Raw genomic sequence first — 23,456 nt, forward strand, 5'->3', positions numbered from 1 at the left:
CAGGGACTCTGAATATTCAAGCTTGATAAAGAAAAGCTGGAAATCAGCTTAAGAACTGTCTTATGCCAGGGAAGCTGCCTTATACCAGGTCAGTTTGTCCATTTAACCCAGTATTATCTGAGTGGCAGTGGCTCCTCAGGGTTTCAGACTGAGGCCTTATCTTTTGTGTCACCTTGTGCTTAGTTTTTTTTAAACTAGAGGTGCCAAGGACCAGACTTGAAGCCAGTTTCTGGATATAAAGTATGTACTCTGACACTAAGCTATAATGCTGGCTTTTGCCCCATGCTTTGATCCTCCCTTAAATTAGATATAAGCTACTAAATAGGGAGGCAAAAATAGGGTTGTACAAACTGTTCTTGCCAGGAACCCAGTTTGGTTAAATAAGAAACATCTGCAGTGGTTCTTGACTTCCCAGTTAGTCCCTAGAGGGCAAATGTCCTCCTGCATCTATGCCTCCTCTATTGCAAATTCTAAAGGAAGAAGACAGGAAGATGGCTCAAGTCTGAAAGGGTTACAGATCAGGATCAGAGACTGAAGCCTACTGTATCATGTGATAAACTTCTTTCAAAAAGCCTCTTCAAAGTAATTCTGCAGTTCTAACAGAATTCTATTACAATATCCTTGGTTGTTCCAAAATCCAATCACTAGCTTCTGGTCTGATCCATAAGCAATTTAAATTATCAATAACCCATCCCTAATCCACTCCTATGTTGATCACACAGCCCAGAGTATTATGCATGAGGATTTTTTCCTCAACTAGCTTGGATTGCCAATGTGGATCCAAGATAGGGCCTCTCCATATCCTTTTCCTTCCCTCCATCACTGAGGCCATGTTAGTAGGGTATGGCTGCAGCTGAAAGTTGGGATTTGGAATCTGGGGGATTGTTACATGCTTTACGGTACTGTAGTACTTCATTCTGCTCCAAAAACTGTCAAGGATTAAGGTTACAGGTATCTCATCCTGGATCCGATCTGGAATTGCTGCTACCATCACAATATTACAACAGGTGGCATAGCAAGCAGAACTGATTTCTGTCTGTGAAACTGGGAACTTGTGTTGTAGTGCAAATGATGAGGGAAAAGGGAGATAATTAAAACTGGTATTTTCTGTCCTAGATGTCAAGATGAAAACAAGTTTTTGTCAGTTTAAATCCAATTGTTACTCCTAAGCAATATAGATCCAGTGAATCAATGGTATCCCAGTAAACTGGCACTTTTTAAAGTTCCATTCAATTGGACCTAATCTTTGGGACCAAAAATTAAGAGTTAAGCTTTTGGGTATTTTATTCAGAAAGTTAAATAGCTCTTTCATGTTTACTAGGGGAGGATATAAGTCAGTAAACTGAGTTGATCCAAATTCTTGCTACAGTTAATTTGCTATAAAGCAAGTTTTCACTGGATTTGAATCTTCCAGAGAGGGCATCCAGTTAAAAAGTATGCAATTTGCTGTATAACCCAGGGTGAAACTTCTGATTGCTAGTAGCTGCATGAAACCAAAATACACTTCCTTTTTGCCTGTATACAGAAAGATATATATTTTTTCTGAAACTGTAGAGCAATTCTAAATTCACTTCATCGGTTTACAGCTAGAAACATTCTATAAAACTTGGAGGAATACCTAAAACTAAAAGAGCTGGAATAGTTTTGATGCATTTTTCTGTCATAAAGGAGGCAGCTAAGTTTGGCTTCTCATTCTGTAGGTATTTATAAAAACTATGCGGCAAAAATGGTTGGTATTATTCTTATCATTCCAAAGGGCCTATGACCTTTGAGTAAAAAATATTGTAAGGTCTTTAAGTTCTCAGAACAACTTTTGAAATATTTAATTCAACTACTGAAGCAACTGTAATTATCATAACATAAAAATGGTAGTGGTGTGGTGATGATGATAAAACTAAAATAACAATAAAAGTGATTTTTTTAAAAAAAAATAATCAAATTAGGATTACAAAGATCCAATATAACTTTTATCTTGTTCACTAAGCTATCTCACCTTTGTGGAATTATTAATCTATAAATTCTGTGAAACCTATACCAAAGAAGAACCCCCTAGAAAACATCTAAGAAAGCAGAGACAGAGAGAGTCAATCATGGTACACTTTAGCTGACCAGTAGTGGACATGAAGCAGTAACTTCCATGGAATTAAACAAGTCAACCTCTTTCCATAAGCAAAAAAAGTAAGTTAATGTTTATCTCCTGTCTTTAAAGCTGAAGTACTTCATTTCTTCAAATATTACATAGAAATGTTTATTTGATACTTAAGAATAGTACGTTAATTTGAGATATTTTTAATATTGTTAGTATTGTTTTTCAAATACTTCATTTCTTCAAATATTACATAGAAATGTTTATGTGATCCTTAAGAATGGTATGCTAATCGACAGTAATATACCAGGAGTGGGCAAAGTGCATGCAGCTCCCGAGGCTCCTTTTTTATTCCACAGAGCACCTTTTTTGTCTGGTACCAAAGGGTGAATTGTCCCTTCTTAGAAGACTTCAGGGGTTGCAACTCACCTTTTAAACAGGATCCATGGCCTCCCTGCATTGTTTAATCTCCATCTTTCAAAACCAAAAGTAGACTTCCAATTTTGTCTTGTTTTCATTGAGAGGGGGACATTTGTGTGCAGCCCTCAGTGTCCCAGGATAGAAAAATAGCCTCCAGAGCTGTTGCAACTGCCCAACCCTGGTTCAAATAAACAAAACCTCAGAGCACTTAGATACTTCACGCTCCACCTGAGTGGGTAAAGAACCTACCATCAATAATCTTACGCCACAAAAGGAAATGAACACATGTGCATTGTATCCAGTGAACAGTAGAACTGTTTCATACATTATACAATAGTAATAATGTAGAATGTGATGTAGAAACTCACATTCGAATCCATATTTTATTGCATTTATTATATTTGTATCCCATTTGTGCATATGAAAACGCATTGCAAAGCAAGGCAAAACACCAGAAATGTAGTTCATCTACCATGTTACAATATCCTATTCTCAAAATTAGAGAAAACATTGCTTACAGTCTTGTTTACAGCACAGACAGAACACACAGACACGGCACTTCTACAAAGCAAGCAGTAGTTTCAGGCTTAGGCAAAATGTGTCTACAAAGCCAGCTAGATTTAAACAAACAATTCCTAGAGTGAGACAAGCTAACTTTGCTTGAATGCAAAAGCACAGTGGACTGAAGGGGGGTGGGGGGAGAGAAGACACAAAAGACTGCATTAGACTATATGTGAACAAGCCTAAACCTGCCACAAGGCAAAATTTTCATTCCGTTATAAGAAATCATGTAAGCATACTTGAGCTTGAATCCAGAGCTAGAACACAATAGGAGAAGAATGAGGTTGACCCAAACATAAATGCACCAGAAACCTGGGGGGGGGGGGGGGCTATATTATGAGTATTACTACTGTGTTGCATAATCTACTGTGGGAAGGCAAAGATATTTGCTTCTGTCACCTAGGGCCCATTTAACCAATAACTGGCTAACATATGTGAGAGCTATGCTGCTGCACTAAGGCAACTTATATGTAGCCAGAGGGTCCTGGTAGAATTAGTAAGCCCCTCCATTTCATGATAAGTTTTCATTTCCACTAGTCATCTGGGTCAGTGAATTGAGTCTTGGGTACAGAAATATGAAAGTGGTTCAGATCACAGCTCACATGATGCTGAGGTGCCTTGGCCAAATTAAAACTCTTAGTCTGAGATAGTGTTTCTCAGGCTATCTGGTGTGGGTAACTAGTATCCCCATGTCCTGAAGTGCCAGTGTCCAACACCACGTTTGTACCAACTAGCTACAATATGTTCTTTCTTTTCGGGAAACTCATCAGAGCTCAGCAGCCAATGGCACAGGGCCCAGCACCAATGCAGGGCCAACCACTTTGAGTAGCACTGGATTAACCAGTGAAGGTGGTTGAGAGGGTAAATAAAAGGGTAAGGGCCGGTACACACTGCCATAAAGCAGCATGTTCCCGGTGACACTAGGTTAGGGAGCGCCCACCAACCACACACTCCCTAACCCTAGTACATGTGGAGGCGCCATCGTTACATGGCGCCCTCCACATGGCACACGTAATGATGGCATCACATATGTGCCGCATCCAAATGGCGTGGCATGCACATGATGTGTCTGTGCCGCTCCAAGCAGCTTACGGCAGCCTGCCAGTGGCACAGAAAGGAGCCCCGAAATGGAGCTCTTTTTGTGCTCCTGCATCATTGGCGTGGCAACCAAATGGCCGCGCCAGCGATGCAGAGAAGAAAGGGGCCGGGGTGCCATTGTCGTCTAAGGCACAAGGACACCCCTTTTCCAGGCCAAAGAGAAGCGGCAAAATGTGTGGGAAAACGGTGGATTGGGACTGCAGGGCTGGCGGTGAGGCTGCCCTGGCCCCAATCCAGCGCTCAAAGGGGCGGGTGCAGGCTGCCTAAATGTGCCTAAATGTACTGCTCTCTTATATAGAAATTAGATCATGAGTTTTAAAGAAGTAACACTAGCTGTCTCGTTTGCTGTAGTTATTTGAAAATGTTTAACATGTATGCATACATACACACACACACACATATATATATATGAAGGAAAAGTTTTGAAAGTGTTTAATATTTGACTCTTATGATATCAAGTATCATCTATGATTTAATGTGAGGCAAGCAAAGTGCAGCCCATGATCTAATGTGAGGCAAGGAAAGTGCAGACCCAAATTTGCAGCTCCTGGAGCCCTCCAAAGCCCCTACCTCTCATTAATTGGAGGGGTGATTTCTCACCTCCAAACTCCAAATGGTTAAATCCCCACAACCTAATGCATGGCAAAAGGCATCCTGCCTGCAGCGAATGTTCACAGCTTTCATAAATAAACCTGGGACAGTGAGCAAAAAGGCTATTACAATCCTGATTAGCTTTCCAGTGGGGCAGGGGGGTAAGAAAATTCAAGGGTAGAAGGAATCTTCTCCACTTCCACCCTCCAAGAGCAGAGTAGCACTCTGAATATTTCTAACTATTGAGGCCTTACATTTATGATCACCACCTGTGCAAAAGAATGTTCTCTTCCCCTAGTTCCTGTTTCATTTAAGCATTAGTCTAAATGCTGAGCCTGTTATCTCCAAAGGTGGCTATATAAATATGAGATGATTAACGTGGGTGAGTGAGTCCTCTCCTCTCACAGCCAGTTTCCTGTTCCTTCCTCTCTCTCTCTCTCTCTCTGTCCATTGGCATCAAGGCCTTTAACCTCTGTCCCCTGCCTTATCTTTATCCTTACCTCATGTACCTGCCTCTTTCCCTTTCTTCACTGTGGCTCATCCCTGTTGAATTACTGGGTGCAGGATGGAAGGGAACGCCTTAGTGACATCAGCAGCCATTGTTATCTCAGACTTCTTCACTCCATTCCTAAGTGTGCAGAGAATGTTAACCTGATTTGAGGGCATGGGTTGGTGTACTAATGCTGATGTCACAAAAGCACTGTTCTTTGCCTGAAGCAGGAGCCCCAAGTGTTGTTCTGCACTGATACTAGGGGAAGGGATAATTTGCTTTGCACACCCAGACTGTCAGAGATTTCCCAAATCCAGTCTCTCTTTTTTTTTTCTGACAGTAAACAGTTCAGAAGGATAGAGCTATGTCCTATGGAACATTATCTTTTTTTTTTTTGGGGGGGGGGAGGGTGAGCTTCATTTAAGCATGGAGGGAGGGAAGTAATCTTTCTCTTTCTTTACAGGTTGTTGTTGTTGTTAGCTGCCTTCGAGTTGACCTCAACTCATGGCAACCCTGTGAATGTGACATCTTCAATCCCCTTATCCTCTGCTTCTCTGCTTAGGTCCTGTAGGCTCAAGCATGTGTCCTCCCCAACTGACTCTATCCATCTGGCATGAGGTCTTCTTTACAGGTTACCCAATATCTTACCCACTGACCTACCATCCGCATCCAATTTTTGTGATGGAAACCTTTCCTGTTGGCTCTAGTGAAGCAGTGCATGGGATGGCATGGTGGGGAGAATTAGTGTCTTTACGGTCATTTGTCTAATTACAAAGTTAATATCGATACAGTTATCAGTATGACAACTTTACACTACCTTGATCTGGTGATCCTTGTGAAGTAAGGAATTGTTACTGGAGTTTATTGACTAGATTTCCTTTAGTAGCCCCTTTCTCCTTGATACAAGCAAGCATATAATGGGGAAATGTATGTGTAGTGAAAACAGGGTGCAGATTAACATTTGGAACTAGCAGTGGAGGTTCTAATAGGATTTATGAGGCATGACACTAGCACTGATTTTAATGGCATTTGTCTTTATCTATCCTCCATATCTCCTGAAACCTGCCTCACTTTCATTCCCAGCTTTCTCTCCTTTTTTATCTGTTTCTTCTACTGCTAGTCCTTTTTCTGCAGTTCCTGGGTGTGGGTTAAAAATGGGGCTGTGTGACAGTGGAGAGTATCGATACTATTATAGATTTGTTGGGTTTATATTGCAAGTTAATAAAACTATCTCAGTCATCTTCATCATTTTCAAAAAATGTCTCCTATGCAACCAACCCTGTATACATGCAACAAGATTCTGCACTATCTGGCATGCACTGAATACATGAAATTTCTAAATCCTCCAAAGCTGACCCACAGTAATGCTGTACATGCCAAGCTAGTGAGACAGCCAAAGGATCTTTATCACACAACTTCATAACTGAGCTATGTGAGCCACAGTTGAATTGCCATTTATCAAACAGTGGCAGCATTTTGGATCACTTCCACAGAATAACGTATCACTTTCATATTCATTTAGAGGCATTTCCCAAAACAACTCTAGCCACTTTTCAGCACAGTGTAATGGAAAAATATCTTTCTTTACTGAGATGCTCTAATTTTATGCTTTAATAAATTCAACACAGACCTCATAACCTCTTGTTTTCTATAAAAATAATCCCAATATATACCTCATCTTTATTTTCCTGTAGATCAGTTACTTTATACCAGTTATAGTTATTTACACTATTAGAGTGGGGAAAACACATTTTAAAATGTCCTATTTGATTTTCAGGATTTTCAGATAATGGAATAATATGGTCCTGAATATGAAGGATGACCAATCAGTCCAACCATTCCATATAGAAAACTAGTTTAGAAATACCTTCAGGCTATGTGCATAAGTTGTATACAAAACAAAAATAAATTTCATATTTAGACTGGGGTCTCATCTCCAAGGTATCTCATTGTTGTTTCATTTCCGATTTATGGCAACCCTAAGGCAAACTTATGGGATTTTTCTTCGCAAGATTTGTTCAGAGGAGGTTTGCCATTGCCAAGCATGCAACGTATCAAGGTAACCCAGTGAGTTTTGGGGCTAAGCAGGAACTAGAACCGTGGTCCAACACTCGAACCACTACTCCACCACATTATGTATATGCAAACGTTCCAAAATCCAAACACTTCTGGTCCCAGGCATTTCAGATAAGGGAAACCCAACCTGTAAAAGTACACTATGGCTCCATTTCACAAACAGAACAACCTTCTGGCTTCCATCCAGCAAAGAACAACCATGGCTAGTGCTACTTGTGGCACCCATACCACAACCTGGCTGCCCACATATAAACATGAAACAAAGGCTATCGTGGCACTCTGGTTTGGAGGCTCTACTTGGTTGTGGGAATAGTTTTCAAAGCTTCATACAGAAGGAGGAAAATCTTGGGAGGCAAAATAAGAAGCCTATTACTACCTGTTCCAGTAGCCAACATTTCATCCCCTACATGCTAAACAAAAGCAAGCAATACGTGATTTTTGACTGAAGACTGCTGTTGTCACTGTGGCTGAATAGACAGACATCTGCAACTGCTCCATTTGTCAGACTATCAATCCTACATGGCTGCATTTCATTAAAAATGAAAATACCAGGAGATCCAATCTCTGTAATCTCCCCTGTAATACAAAGTTTGCCCCTTAACTTTTAGTGGCCTGTTTCTGAGATGCCACTGGTATTCTGGCAAAACATCACCGTAATAACAACCATATCAAGAATTAAATCTCATCCGGGCCTCACTGAAACAAGATTCTCATATACGAATATCTCATTTTCAATATTCCAGTCAGTTCTGTCTGTCTTCAGTTGTTGCGCTCTTCTATCCCAGACCACACCCCTTCTCCCATAAGAAAAGAGGAAGAAAAAAATAAGCCTACATATCTTAAGTATTCCAAAGAAACATTAATATCTAGGTGATATCACCCCACTGTAAATTAGCCTTAGTTGGGTTGTTCCACTTTTACACCTAAATTTGTCTCTGGTAAAGCAGTTTACAATCAAAACTGCTTATTTTATGGAATAACATTTCCTGGCTTTAGTTCATTTCATAATACAGTATTGCTAGCAATCTATACTGTTAATATTCTTTACACAGTACTTTAAAACAACAGGACAAGTTCTGCCCAATGCAAATGTCTTCTTATACAGTTGGCCCTTCTTATACACGGATTTTTTATACACGGATTTTTTATACACGGATTCAAACATCCACTGTTTGAAAATGTTCAAAAAAAGTATAAATTTCAAATATCCAACCTTGATTTTTCATTTTTTATAAGGGACACCATTTTGCTATGTCATTATATTTAATGGGACTTGAGCATCCACGGATTTTGTTACCCACGGGGGATCTTGGAACCAAAGCCCAGCGTATAACTAGGGTCCACTTACTAGTTATATCTACATTTCTGTATGGCTCATGACTAAAGCAACACTGTATTATTCTATCTTCTCTCCATATATTCTTTGTCCTATCTCACATACTGCCCCCTGCAGGATAGGATGCTATAGATCAGACCTGCTTTCAATGGTGGATAAAAGTTATGTCATTCATGGCTGGGGTGGCAGTGCTGTAAGAAGATTACTGCCAAAGAAAGTGGGAAAGGAAAATGAAAGGCAGAAGCTCTTGTGAGAAAGAATTTAAGGTGATTGGAGGGGGGGGGGCTTGCAAAGCAAAACAGAGCCATGGATTTCTTAAAAAGAAAGTAGGGACTGACTAGGTGAAAGAAAATACTAAAATGCAAAACAAGCAGGGTGAGACTTTTGCTGCTAATATTCATTTCCTTTTCTGTACACCATTCATTCACTTTTAGCATGAGACTTCAGCTACTGTCACCGTTATTACAGCAGATGACCAGCTTACACCAAATGGATGGGAAATATCCGTTTCCATATTCTATTCTAAGACACTGACTTACAAGCCAAGTCTTTCAGGAAAATGTTTCCATCAGACTTCTCTGAATCCAAAATCCTGCCAGAGAAATGATTTATATTCACCCAACTGCAAATACGCACTTGCATTTGCCAAGGACACAGAGGCTTGGCCTAGGCTCTTTCGTAGTATTTCGGGGAGGGGGGGTTCTCCCTCAACTATGAGGCATGAATGACCCCACATTTAAAAACAAACAAACAACTCTTATGTAATTAAAAAAAACCTAGGAGAAAAACCAGAACTACAAAATCTTAGCCAGCAGCAACTCCAGAATCAGACAGCCCATTGCATAGCTCTTGGAACAAAGCTGTTTAATACTGCCAGACTAACACTTGAGACAGTTTGACGCACTGAGACAAAAAGTACAGGGAACCAAAATAGCACATGAAAGCACAACTGGCTTTTCTTGGCACAGTTTCTTAATACCTTTCCTGATAGGGATAAATAAAAAAAACATTACTCAGTAAAGAGAAAAAAGGAGGCGTGGGAGGCTGGGGGGTGGGGGGAGAAGCTCTTTCTCTACCATGGCAAGAGCAACAGGAAGATTCGCCATTTCAAGTGACTTACAGATACACCTGGGCTTTTTATGCCCTCCAATTATTTCCAGAGCACTTAAAACAGCACTCAGAAGAATAATGGCCTGGAACTAATTTCGGTTTGAAAGACAGGGCGGTGTGGCATTAGGCTGGAACAAAAATGAGAGGTCCCAGAAATAAATAAATAAACAAATAAATCTCAGTTGAGTTTGTATTAAGCCAGGCCTGCACAACCTACGGCCCGGGGGTCGCATGCAGCCCACCAAAGCACTTTGGGTGGCCTACAAGGATGCAGAAAGACTTCAAGGCTCCTCTGCCACTCAGAAGACCAGGCAGCAAAGGAAGATGGGCAAATGCTTGCCAAATAAGGCTCCTCCACCATCCAGCTTTCTCCTGAGGAGACCAGACAGTGGAGGGAGGAGACAAAGGACTGGCAAATACTTGCCATACAAGGCTCCTCTGCTGCTTGGCTTTCACCGGAGGAGAAGGCCAGGTGGAGGATGAGGATGGGTGAACACTAGCAATGCTCCTCTGCTGCTCGGCTTTCTCTTGAAGGAAGGGCCAGGCAGAGGAGGAGGACTGAATCGATATTAATAATTAATCAATTAATTAATATTTAATTAAAACCTATCTGTGGCCTGAAAAAGTTAACTTATTTTAAATTTTGGCCCCTTCTTACTGTCACGTAGTGCAGGTCTGTATTAAGCTTTAGTTAAAAATCAGGCTAGCTAGGTCTCCCAGGTAAGGTTCCCGTTATTCTCCAGTCCATGCAATGGCACAAAGAGAAGATTAGATCCCCCAGCTGGCCATCTGCTGATCTTTAAGAGGCGTGCAAAGCGGCTTCCTCCGCATGGTCTTATATGGCCATTCAGAGAGTGCCAGCCTCAAAAAAGAAAAAAGAAGAAGTCTGCACGCTTCCCTTTTGTTAAACGATGACACGCAGATGAATGTTCATGGCTGGCTCCGAAAATCATAGCAAAGAGAAGCGAGAAGAAACAAAGTGGGGGTCATTGAAGGGCCCAGGAGATTATTATTATGATGATGATGCTTTATTTATATAGCGCTGTAGATCAGCGAAAGTGTCCAAGCGCACCCTCCACACAGGGTCCTTTCCCTGACAAAATGGTGGAGCCTCCTTCTTTGGAGGTGTTCAAACAGAGGCTGGGGATGCTTTGATTGGGAGTTCCTGCATGGCAGAATGGGGTTGGTCTGGCTGGCCCTTGCGGTCTCTTCCAACTCTACGATTCTATCACGAAAAATAAATAAATAAACAAACAAACAAATAGCCAAAGAGTCCAGAAAGCGAGGCAATCTGGTTAAGAAGAGCCACGCCAGGGATGGAGCCCGGGGTTGGCGTTCGTCTTATCTGGCTGGTTTGGGGGACAGAGAGTCACGTGCTGACACGTGTCTTTGTGCGTGTGTGTGTGTGTGTGTGTGTGTTTAGCCTCACATTGCAGGGAGGAGGGAAGAAAGAGGTGGGGGGAGCAAGGCCAGCACATGCTCCCACAGAATACAAAGGCACACAATAGAAGCCGAGGTTACAATGTGGGCGAACCCCACCTCCCTGTTTCTTGTCAAGGTCATTTAGACAGTAGTCCTTCACCCCAAGGGAAAGAGGGCCTCTTCTGGGGACCCCCCAAGCCACCCCCAAGGGCCACCTTTCCTCCCAAGACAAAAGGACAACCGCCATGCTCTCTCTCTCTCTCTCCACACAAGAGAGCAACAAAAGATGGGGGAAATGAAAGAGAAAGGAAAAGGAGGGGGGAAGGAGCTCTGGCTGAGGAAAAACCGGGGCTGCATCCACACTGGAGAAATAACCCGGTATGGCACCGCTTTAACTCTTTGTCTGGCTCAAGGCTGCTATGGAATTCTGGGAGCTGGAGTATGTAGTGGGGTCCAGAGCGGAGGGCTCCGCTCTGGACCCCACAACATACTCCACCTCCCAGAATTCCATAGCAGCCTTGAGCCAACGTTAAAGACATCCCCAAAGCAATGCGAGACAGACTCCTAGAAATGGAAGTGCTGGCTTCTCAGCCTCCTCCGAATGGAGGACATTTTGGAATCCCCCCCGGAGAGAAAAGCTACAGATGGAAACTCCCCCCAACACGGCTAGAAATGCACATCCATGCTTCTTAAAGCCTCGCTCCGAAGAGAACTCTGGCATTCCTCCGGGAGAGAGAAGGGGGAAATGGAGGACAGGTCCGGGAGGAAGAGGAGGAGGAGGAGGAGGACCGCCACCTCGGGTCAAGGAAGGAAGAAAAGAGAGGGAGGAAAGAAAGAAAGAGAAAGGGAGAAAAGGAAGGAAAGAAGGAAGAAAGGAAAGACAGAAGGAAGGAAGGGGAAAAGGGAGGGAGAGAGGAAGTAAAGAAAGAGAAATGGAGGAAGAGAGGGAAAAGACAGAAGGAAGGAAGGAGAAAAGGAAGGGAGAAAAAGAAGGAAAGAAAATGGGAGGGAGGAAAGAAGGAGGAAGGGAGAAAAGAAAGGCAGAAAGAAGGAAGGAGAAAAGGGAGGGAGAAAACAGAGAAAGAGAAAGAGAAGGAAGGAAGGAAGAAGAAAGGAAAGAGAAAAGAATGGGGGAAAGCGCGGGAGGAAGCAAAGAAATGGAAAGGAAGGAAAGATGGAAGTAAGGGAGGAAGGAGAAGGCAAGGGCCGAAGGCAAGAGAAAGGCAGGCAGGCAGGCAGGCTCCTTGCTGGGGTGGCCAAGGGCGCGGAGCCCCTTCTGGCTGCCCTCCTCGTCCCTCCGTCCAGGGGACCAGGGCCCAGGGGCTGCTCTGCTCTGCTCTGCTCTGCCGGTGTCCGGCCAGCCTGCCTTGCGCCGAGAGGGCGGCGGGCGGTACCTGTGGCAGGGTCCCCTCCAGCTGCTGCTGCTGCTGCTGCTGCTGCTGCCTGTGCTGCTGGTCGTGGTCGTCGGGGGTCTGGAGGCGCGTGCTGGCCAGGGGCTGAGGAGGAATCAGGGCCCGGGCTGGCGCTGGTGGCTCCTGCGGCTGCTGCTGCTGCTGGGTCTGGGTCTGGGTCTGGGTGGCTGGCGGGGCTGGCTGCGCAGGAGAGTAGCGGGGAGGAGGAAAGGGTAATTTATAAGCGCTTTCTTCCTGACCTCTCGTGTCTCTCGTCTGAGGAGGGAGCGCTCAGCATCGCCCATCCTGCTGAGTGGAAAAACACCAGCTCGGCCTCGGAGCCCCAGGGAGGGAGGGAGGGAGGGAGGAGGGAGCCCGGAGGAGGAGGAGGGGCGCACGGAGGAGGAGGAGGAGGAGGAGGAGGCAGGGATGGATGGATGGATGGAGGGCCAGAGGGATGGGCTGGGCTGGGCTGGCCGGCGGCCCAAAGGGGGCTCTGCTGCCACTGCCAGGCACCACACCAGAAGCAGCAGCAGCAGCAGCGGCAGGCAGGAGGGCTGGGAAGGAACAGCTGCCTGGACGGCATCCCGCTTCCAGCCTAAAGCCCCCGCCTCTGGAGAGGAGAGCAGAGCAGAGGAGAGGAGAGGCAGCCAGACCTCCCCGGCGTCGTCGGCCAGGAGCAGGAGGGGAAAGAGGACCCCTTCCTTGGCCTCCTCCCTCTCCAAGACCTGTCCCCCATTCCGAGCCTCCTGCCTATGAGGGAGCCCAAGCTCTCCTCCATTCTGACTGGCACTCAGGATGCCCAGAGGAGGCTCTCCTGCTTTTCCAGGACCTACACACACATTTCAAGCCTTCTGCCCAGGAGGGGCTCCACAATGTCCTCCTCCATTTTGTGCAGGACTCAGGGGCGCCAGAGCTGGGCCTGCTCCTCCTCCTTTTCCAGGGCCTGCCCTCCATTTCTATGGAGGTCCTATGAGGGACCCCAAACTCTCCTCCCTTTCTGAGCAGGATTCAGGATAGCCAGAAGTTCTCCTCTTCCTTTCCAAGGAAACCACTAGGCCACACTGGCTCTCTCCTTTGCTCAGGGCTTCTCTTATTAAAGCTTCCCTTCCCATTAGTTCTTCCTTTCTGTCACACCCATCCATGTTTTACCAGACGTGTTGTTGTTATTAGCTGTGACTTCAGCTCATGGCGACCCTGTGGGTGAGACCTCTCCAAGATTGCCTGTCCTCCACTGCGCTGCTCAGGCCCTCTAGGCTGAGGTCAGTGCCCTTCCTGATCAAGTCTGGTCTTCCTCTTTCTACTGCCCATACCAACCCCAGCATCATTGTCTTTAGTCCACCTGTATACAGAACATATTGTTCCCACTGGAGGCTTAGAGGAAGAAGGAGTGAGGATCTGGGGAAAGAACCTTAGCAAACTAATAAGATAGCCAGACAACACAGTACTAGTAGAAGCCAACAAGGACCTGGAAGTTTTACCAAAGCAGCCCCTAAAATATGTTTCCTCATACAAAAGCATGGAGGGCTTCTTTTGACATTCAGTGCTCTCTGCATAACAAAGGAGCTTCACAAAGGAGGGAGACAGCTTGGCTCTGTAGAGAAGTATCTTTTTGAGTTGCTAATGGAACTTAAATTTTACTTCCTGGAGTAGTAGCCACATGAGGAGGGGGGAGGGCTGCCTGTCTGAATGTTAGTTACAGCCATACTACCTGAAGGGAGGACAGCTGCAACATCTTGACAAAATGCAGGCCTGTGACCTAACATCACCCTAATTTTTTCTGCTGTTGCATGATTTTTAACACCTTTGCCTGATGAAAAGCCAGTGGAATTTCAAAGGCTTGCAGCATGGATTTTGTGCACTTTGAATGGTCCAGTAAAGGTATCACTGCTTCGTATCCACAAAATAGGATGTTCTTGTACTTTGCTACATTGCCAACATAGCTACCAAGATGGCTACTCCTGGATATACGGATCTCGGGGGAGAGGAAATGGTGTCACACGTCACAAATATTACTGCACAATCTTACCAGCTCTGAGACTACTTGAACTGCAATGGCTCTACCCTATGGAACCCTGGGATTTGTAGTTTGGTGAACTATTGGGAAGGCACTCTGAAAAGAGGGGGACTGAGGACTAAAACCTAATTCTGTAGTGGTTATAGTTGCAGGGGGTAGACTATCACTTTTTGCAGAGAATTCCAAATCCTTCTGAATTTGGAATTTGGGTTATAAGCCATGGCAGTTACTGGTATTAAATTGTGTTGTGGATACTCCCCTCAGGTTTGCCATCTGGTGCAGTGAAGCAGGAGCAGCAGGCAATAAGGGCCCCTGATGCATCTTAACTGTGGGATGCACATGACATTTGCAAACAAACATTTGCTCCTTTCACTTTTAGTTTTTCTTTAGTGTGGGCTTAACACATCTTAAGGTGCTTCCCTTAATATTGGTGATGTGTGGCCTGCCATTTCACCAATCTTGTGAAATTAAAAGGAGTACTAGACTTGGATGTGGTTGAGGGACACTCAACTTCAGATTCCTGGTCAGCCATTATATTTGCTTTGTTTTAGGCAAAGGTAACATCTCTCATCCTATCTCACAGGATTGTTATGAGGTTGAAGCACTGCTCTGACTGGAGGAAGAATACTGGAGGATAAGTAAACTCACAGATGTTTCAAAGAAGTGTGGGATGGGAGCATATGCAAAAGGCTAGACAAAGACACTGGGAGACCAGGATTTTAGCCATGGAAATCTTCTGTGTTACCAAGGGCAAGTCACACACTCTCAGCCTCAGGGGAAAACTAGAAAACAACAAATTCTGCCAAGAAAACCCTGTGGCAAGTTTGCCTTAGGGTTGCTTCCAGTCAGAAATGACTTGAAAGCACACAACAATGGGGTGTTAGAATGATTTGAAGAGCATAAATCACATCTGCAGGTGAATGTGATGTCTTAGAAAAGGCAGAGAGATGCAATTCCTCTGTGATAAAACTTTGCAACACAGAACTGATGAAGCAACTTTCTGTAAGAGGAAAAAACACAAAACCATGTTTGTGGTTTCCCTGCAAGGAACTTGGCAGAGAAAGTTGAACTTGACAACATCCGCTGAATCTCTGAAAATGCTGAGGTACCGATGCTTTCCTCAGCAGTTGTGCTTAAATCTCATTCAGTCCTTTCCTTGAAAAACTGTTGCAGACAAGAGTTCCTGAAAATAATTAGCATTTTTGTTGTTGCGACTCTTAACACAGGGTTTCCTTGGTAAGGTTTGTTCAGAGTAACGTTGCTCTTGTTTTCCTCTGAAGCTGAGAAAGTACGACTTGTCCAAGGTGATTCAGTGGACTTTCATGGCCAAGCATGGATTCAAACCATGGTTGCCAGAGACATAGTCCTAGCACTACACCACACTGGCTCTCTGCACCATGCTTGTTCAATTGGGCTTCATGGCAGGTACAACTGTTACTGTACTTCGCAAGCTGCAGGATGGGACTGTGGTACTATTACGATGCATCAAGAATGACTGAAACGTGTCAGATGTTGTTCTCACTCTTTCCAATTTTACATTGGATTAAAATAAACCAACCTGAAGATTTGTTATAAAAAGTCTCAGATCACACTAAGAGCTGACAGAAAATATTCTAGGATAAAAAAAATTGTCTGGATTTGCAAAAAGCTGACAGAACAGGAGCAAAACCTGGGTCTTTTTAACCAGTCAGGATGCGCCCACAGTTTAAGTGCTGGTTTAGTGCAGTGGTACTCAAACTTTTTACCCTTGGAACCTCCCTTTACATCTACACACAGACATCGCCCCCCCCCCTTTCACATACTACATGAATAAAAAGATTTTGTTTAGTGTACTTTTATTTGAACAGTCATGTATATTCATATTTTAAAATTTTATAAGTAAATAATATTGTTCATTTTAGAAGTGTTGTTTAAGTAAATTCAATAATACAACTCAACACATGTAAATTTTACACATAAAAAGTTATCGAAGAGGAGGAAGCAGGGCCTTCAGGTTCTCACTTGAGCAAGTCTTGCACACACACACACACTCTCAAGGGGTCCCACCCCATAGTTTGAGAACCACTAGTTCTCCCTTTGCTAGCAAACCACATTGAGAACCACTATTCTAAATTTTTAGATTGCACCATAACCAGAGTTCCCTTGGCAGTATACAAGAGATTCAACTAATGCAATACCACATGTGGCCCCTCACAGCTATTTTTTCTGCTCCTGATAATTTCTCCACAGTGCACTTTTTAGCAAAGAAGGGTGAATTGAAGGAAGGGCTCCAGGAGTAGTGGTTCAAGTTTATAGGGCCTTGTTGCACTGTTTAACATCAAAAGAATGGCATTTTAGCAGTTGGTCCCTTGACCCACTGAAATTGCTCACCCCTGCATTGAACAAATGGCATACAACAATAAAACTGTACCCATTGACAGTGTAATATAAGCATAAGATCAAGCCAGTAGTAAAACATAAAATCAATATAAAAACAAATAAAAACCAGCAGCAAAATAAAAGTGGAAATAGCTTTGTTGTTTGGGGTCTTCAGGTCTAACTTATGGCAACCCTATCATATGGGGTCTGGGTGATGGTGGCAGCAAGATTTCTTCAGAGGAGGTTTGCCATAAGGCTGAGAAAGTGTGACTTGCCCAAGGTCACCCAGTGGACTTCCTTGGCTGAGCAGGGATTCAAATCCTAGTCTCCCAAAATCCTAGTGCATCACTCCAACAACTGCACCATGCTGGTTCTCACTTCTTCAAATAGACAGAAGAATGAAAATACTTTTTAAAACACCTTGAGGGATGAGCCCAGTGCTCATGTTGAAGGAGGTGGGAGCAGAGGCCAATTCTGTGAGTGGCTGCTGTGATCTCAGGGAAGTACCATAAATTCTGCTGGGGATGCTCTAGCTCAGTGACTCCCAAACTTCAGTCCTCCAGATGTTTTGGACTTCAGCTCCCAGAAGCCAGATTCTGGGAGTTGAAGTCCCAAACACTTGGAAGGCCAGAGTTTGAGAATCACTGCCTGGAGATTGTGCATTAAACAGAGGGTTCCAGCTCTGTGATTCTGTGAAACCCAGGTATAGCATTGTTTGCCCTGGCTAGCCACTGCATTTTGGAGAGGAGAGCATATAAGAAGGCTTCCTGTTCCAGATGGATTTTGCATGAGCAACCTGATTTTCCTAAACTGGTGTGTTCCTATATCTTTTGTTTTTCTTTTATTCTTCCGTTATGGTTTTCCCTTCATTTGCTTTTCAATTCTGTGTTGAGTTTTGTGCCATGGCTTATGATTCCTGTCTTCATGATCACCGCAGATTTGTTGTCCCTGATACCACCACCATGGTCCTTCTTCATATGTGTTGGCCTGGAGATATCCACATCCAATGTAATGGAAGAGTCTAGAAGTATATTGCAAAGCTATCTTAGAGGGACTTTTTCTAGTAATGGAAAGGGACACAATTTTCTCTGATCCTTTGACTTGCATTTTAACTTTTGACATTTTGACAAGGCCACCATGCTTCCCATACTAGTGAAATGTTGCTCCCAGGAACTGTAGCATGAAAATCTCTTTATCCTGAGGCAAATAGAGCAGAAATGACCCTTATGTGTGTCCTGCTCTCTTCATGCAAAACATTGACTATTACTGTTTTTGTTCAGGTCTTTTCTTCTTTTGTTGAATCCACCATAAGTAGTAAAAGAAAATCAGACAACTTTAGGCACCAAATGCGTAATAGGAAACACAGATGTTTTGGAATCAGGAATATATAAACACTGCTTGGAACGGACTAAAATAATCATCATCATCCTTGTATGACACAAAAGTGGATACTAGTAGTCTTTGTTTTATTAAACAAAAGTCTTCAGAAGAGTCCTTCCGAGATGATAATACGAGCTTCAAGGTACATTGTTAAGCCTTAATCCTAAAAATTAATGTCTCTGAATTCTAAAAGTTAATGTTCATGAACACACTGTTTCAAATGAGGGAGAGTACAGTAAAATGTGCTTTGAACCATTGTTACCTAGTTCACATTTGAAGCTTTAAATCCCACTAGGATAAGTTAGAAGTAATTATTCTCATCCCAGAGAGGTTACGCATACTTTAAAAACCTATCTTATACATGCTAAATGTAAGTATTGTACTAGCATTTGCCAAATGAATGCACCTAAAAGGGGGGAGGGGTATAGATTCTGATCTGCAGAATATTGTGTGTGTCATTTTCTTCAGTTAATTAAAATCATAATAGATCTCTGTAAATTTACATCACAATCAGGTTAGAATCCATTTTTAATTGCATTGGAAATCAACCAACCATAAACTAAAATGTTAACCCTGTAAGCCAGGAAAGCCTCTTGACTTAACACAGGAACAATTTATCATAAACAAATATGGCAACTATTTTTAAAACATAAATCAGAAAACTCCAGATGAAGGACAGAAAGAAAAGGAACCTTATAATAATGTTAGATGGTTACAGTTAACCAGGTCTCAGCCTGGGTAACAACTAGCTACTCTGTGGATGCTATCACACGGAGGGGGCAAATGTGATGAAAATGTGATTAAAACATGGTAATAGCGTGATTGGGGGGAAGATTATCACACCCCTGCACGCTTCTATTCGTGTCCCATGCGTAAACTGTGATGGATGCATCTTTGGATAATAACAAGAGTTTGTTATTATACAATGACGTGTCCATTACAGTTTGTGCACGGGACATGAACGGGAGAAGAGTGCGGGGGTGTGATAATCTTCCCCCAATCATGCTATTACCACATTTTAATCACATTTTCATGACGCTTGCCTTCCATGTGATAAGAGTCCACAGTGTAAGATGCTCAGAAGTTCCTTTTGCATAGATACTCATACACAGAATGGCATAGAAGGTGCTTCACTGTGATATAACTCCATGCCAAGGGCAGGGGGAAGCGCAAATCATGAAACATTTCATAGAATCATAGAGTTGGAAGAGATCTAAAGGTTAATCCAGTCCAACCCCATTCTACCATGCAGGAAGACACAAAGCACCCCAAAAGATAGCCATCCAGCCTCTCTTGAAAAGCCTTCAGAGAAGAAGACTGCATGAGAAGGCATGACTTGCTAGAAAATATGATAAGGCTATGAAAGGAAGAAGGCAGCAGGAAGAATGGAAGACCACATACTAGATGGATAGATGTAATCACAGAGGGCATTGTCCAGGAAAGCAGCCAAATGGCTGATAAGGCCAGCCTAGTTCCCAAACAAACAAACAAACTCTCAGGTAGCAGAGTCAATGCAAGCAATACATTCTTTGAGTTTAAAGGCTGTATCAGAAGAGGCATTATCAAAAGAGTTGTCAAACAGTCCAAGATTCGAGGTATCAGATAGGCAGGTTGATAAGGCAGTCCAAAGGCAAGGGTTCCAGATAATCAAGATAGGTCAGCAGTCTAAGAAGCAAGGTTTTGATCTAAAAAGTCAAGGGAGCCAGAGACACAGTCTTTCCTCCAAAAAGGTCAGATAATCACTAGCAGCCAGACATACATGCTCCATTTGCCTAAATAGGCAGACAGCAGGCATTCAGGTGTGTGTGATTGCCAAGTCATTTCTGATAAAGCCTCAGTTACATGTAAATAGGCTTGCCATATCCCGCCTGGGGGCGGGACTTTCCCGGTTTGGGGCGGGTCCACACGGTCCTGCCCCGGTTTGGCCCCGCCCCCGGGACACCCCCCTCCCAGCGAGGGCCTGGAGGCTGGGGCTTGGGAGAAGCTCTCCCCAGGCCCCTTTGGAGGCCTTGGAAGAGGCTCCGCGGTCGGAGCTCCGGCTGTGGGGTCCTCCAAGGCCTCTGCGAGGCCGAGGAGGAGGCCACTTGCCACCGCAGCGATGGCTGTGATGACAGGCGGCCCCCACACTCCTTCCCGGCCTGGGAGCAGCCCAAGGCTTCCTCCCAAGCCGGGAAGGAGGAGGAGGACAAGGTTCAAAAATGTAGGACCTTTTTTTTTTTTTAATTTCCTGGCCAGGGAATTAAAAAAAAAAGGTCCTACATTTTTGAACCTTGTCCTACATTTGTCCCGGTTTGGAGGTCCTCAGCTATGGCAACCCTACATGTAAAGGCCTTCTCTTTCGGCTGGACGCTCCCTGAAGGTAGACACAGTCTCTTGATCCTCCTCTGTGTCCACAGCCTCGGCCCCAGGCAGACTTGGCTGTTGAACTTCTGGAGAGGCCACAGACTGCTACAGCAGAATTAGGGCCGGCCTCAGGCTCCCCAATTGCATGCTCAGGCTCAGAGGCTCTGGCTCATCCTCTGAGTCCTCCGAGTCATCCTTCAAGCTGGGTATAACAGGCATGCCCTGACTATGCAGGGGCTGAGCAGAGCTGTTGAGGATAGGGTGCCTTGGAGGTGTCTCATTCACAGTGTAGCCATGAGTTGAGGTTGCCGTGAAGGCAGTTAACAACAACAACAAAGCCTAGAAGTCTGTGCACTGCTGACATAAACCACCATGAGAATTGGGAGTGGGGTCAAAAGGTGGGTTATAAATAAATAAGGTAGAAGATTAACTCTGGGCAGGGGGCCACTTCTTGGATTTTCTCTAAGAAGAAGGGTATGTGTGGAATGTGGTGAGCTCTTATCTAGGAAAGATCTGGTAACCCTAAACAAAAGAGCACTTTATGGCAGGGGTTACATTGCTAGGGAGTCAGTTGAGGTGTTGACCTACCCTGTTACCACAAAGGAAGTGGTCTGTATGAAAAGACTTTCAACTGGATTAAAGTTTTTGCACCACAGGAATGTTCTTCACAAGGCCATTTTAGGGCAACTAGATGTGGAGAGTGGGTCACTAATCATTCTGAAATCCTAGGTCCAGGCAAAGGAGGGGGCTCTTACACTTAGGAATTTCCAGTTAATTGATTTGAGGGAGGCAATGTTTTCATGGATGAATGCAGACTGACCCCCCCCCCCAAAAGCACTATTTGAAGCTGTCGATTTCATTGTTTACTCCAAACTGCAGTTGTTTATAGGTCATCATAAAGATGTAGGCTGGTTTGGAAGCTTGCCTAGTGTGTTAATTATTTTAGATTGTAAGAACAGAGATGTTAGCTGGAGGCAATACGTTGTGGTAATCAAAGGTACATATTGAATTCAACTTGATAAAGATGATGTTCTGCATAGTAATTTCACACATAGCTGTGCCTTTTGTCTTCTGTTTGTAATTCTGTCGCTCCCTTCCACTCCCTTTTTTCCATTCCATTTCATTCCCTTCTCTCTTCCTCCCACTCTTCCCTCCCTGCCAGCCAGGGCTACTTCTGTCTATAACCACACATCTACATCTTCAAATTAAGGATAATACTTCATGGATCTGACAAAGTGGGCTCTGGCCCACAACAGCTTTTGCGTTGTTTAATTGCAATCTAGTCAACGTCAGTTTATGGCAATCCTATAAATGAGATACCTCCAAGTCTTCCTGCCATCAACAGCCCTGCTCAGGACTTCCAGACTCTGGGCTGGGGCTGCCTGTAATGCAGTCTTCCACCTTTCCTACTGCCTGTTACTGAATCAAGCATTATTGTCTCCTCTAATGAGTCCTGTCTTTTCATGCTATGTCCCAAGTACAACAGCCTCAGTTTAGTCTTAGCTACTAGGCAGGATAATTTGTTACCCTCTAACAAATTAGTATTTAAGGTGTCACAAAGTTACAGACCAACATTTCTAATGTCACTGTGGTACTGTAGTTGGAGTGTTGGAGAGATCCAGGATCAAGTTCCCAATGAGCCATTAATTTTACTAGTGGCTTTTGAACCAGTCACTTTATGTCAGCCTAATCTACCACACAGGGTTGTTGTGAGGACAAAATAGGGAAGAAGGGAAATCATATACATAAATTCATTGGCAAACCTGCTGAAAGCAGGATATCAACACAGACCATTCATTCCTCTTTCTTTCTTTCCTTCCTTCCCTCTTTCCCCATGTGTGATTCATTTAGTAGGATAAGGTCTGTAGTTTTATGGAACATAACCTGCCTTTCACAAGAAAGGTCTCAGTCTCAACCCTGGTCTTTCCAACTAGGTTTGACCTATTGTTACCTCTGATCAACAGAGGGAACACTGACCTAAATGGAGCAAGATAGATCTGAACGTCTATAAAACAATTTTCTAGGTTTCAAATTCCTGATGAATGTCCATAGGTACAGATTGCAGATACAGCCATCAAAAAGAGCCTATTATGTCTCCCAATAGTAAAATACTGGAAAGAGAAGGTGAAAGATCTCATATTTTAGGCTACTGTTGTTACCAAACATGGGCTTACAAGATTACCAATATGAGGCTAATGACTTTATAAATACTTAGAATGTTTTGTTTAAATTGCTGATGTGGCCTTTAAATGTATTCACATATACTGAATTGGAGCTTAATAATTCAGAGGTAGAATGTACATGGGTTATTGACACATCCAGATAAGAAAATAATGGAGTGACGTGGAGATAACAAATTTTGTATAAAGAATTTAATGATGAACAAGAGGGAAGTAGAGTTGCTTTTTTCCTAGTAAGGTCTTGTAAAGATAATTATAGAAATGTTATAGCTATAAAAATTAATTATATATTGAATAATGGGAATTTGCTCAAAGTATTATTTACTCAAGATATGAAGAAACTGAAATTATAGCTTTTTTGTTGTTGAAAGGATATGGAGAATATTTGTTAAAGTACTGTAAAGAAAGATTGATATAATAATAATAATAATAATAATAATAATAATAAGAAGAAGAAGAAGAAGAAGAAGAAGCCTGTTGTACTCTTCTCTTTTAAATGGAGACAACAATGCTCTCACACCTGCTTGGATAGATGATCCATAGAATCTTCTTTGCAAAGTATTTTTGTACCCATGGATTGCCACCCTAAATGCATCT

The sequence above is a fragment of the Sceloporus occidentalis genome, unplaced genomic scaffold, assembly GCF_023333645.1.
Source record: "Sceloporus occidentalis isolate IW3139 unplaced genomic scaffold, rSceOcc1.0.p SCAF_1, whole genome shotgun sequence".
In the NCBI taxonomy this organism is placed as follows: domain Eukaryota; kingdom Metazoa; phylum Chordata; class Lepidosauria; order Squamata; family Phrynosomatidae; genus Sceloporus; species Sceloporus occidentalis.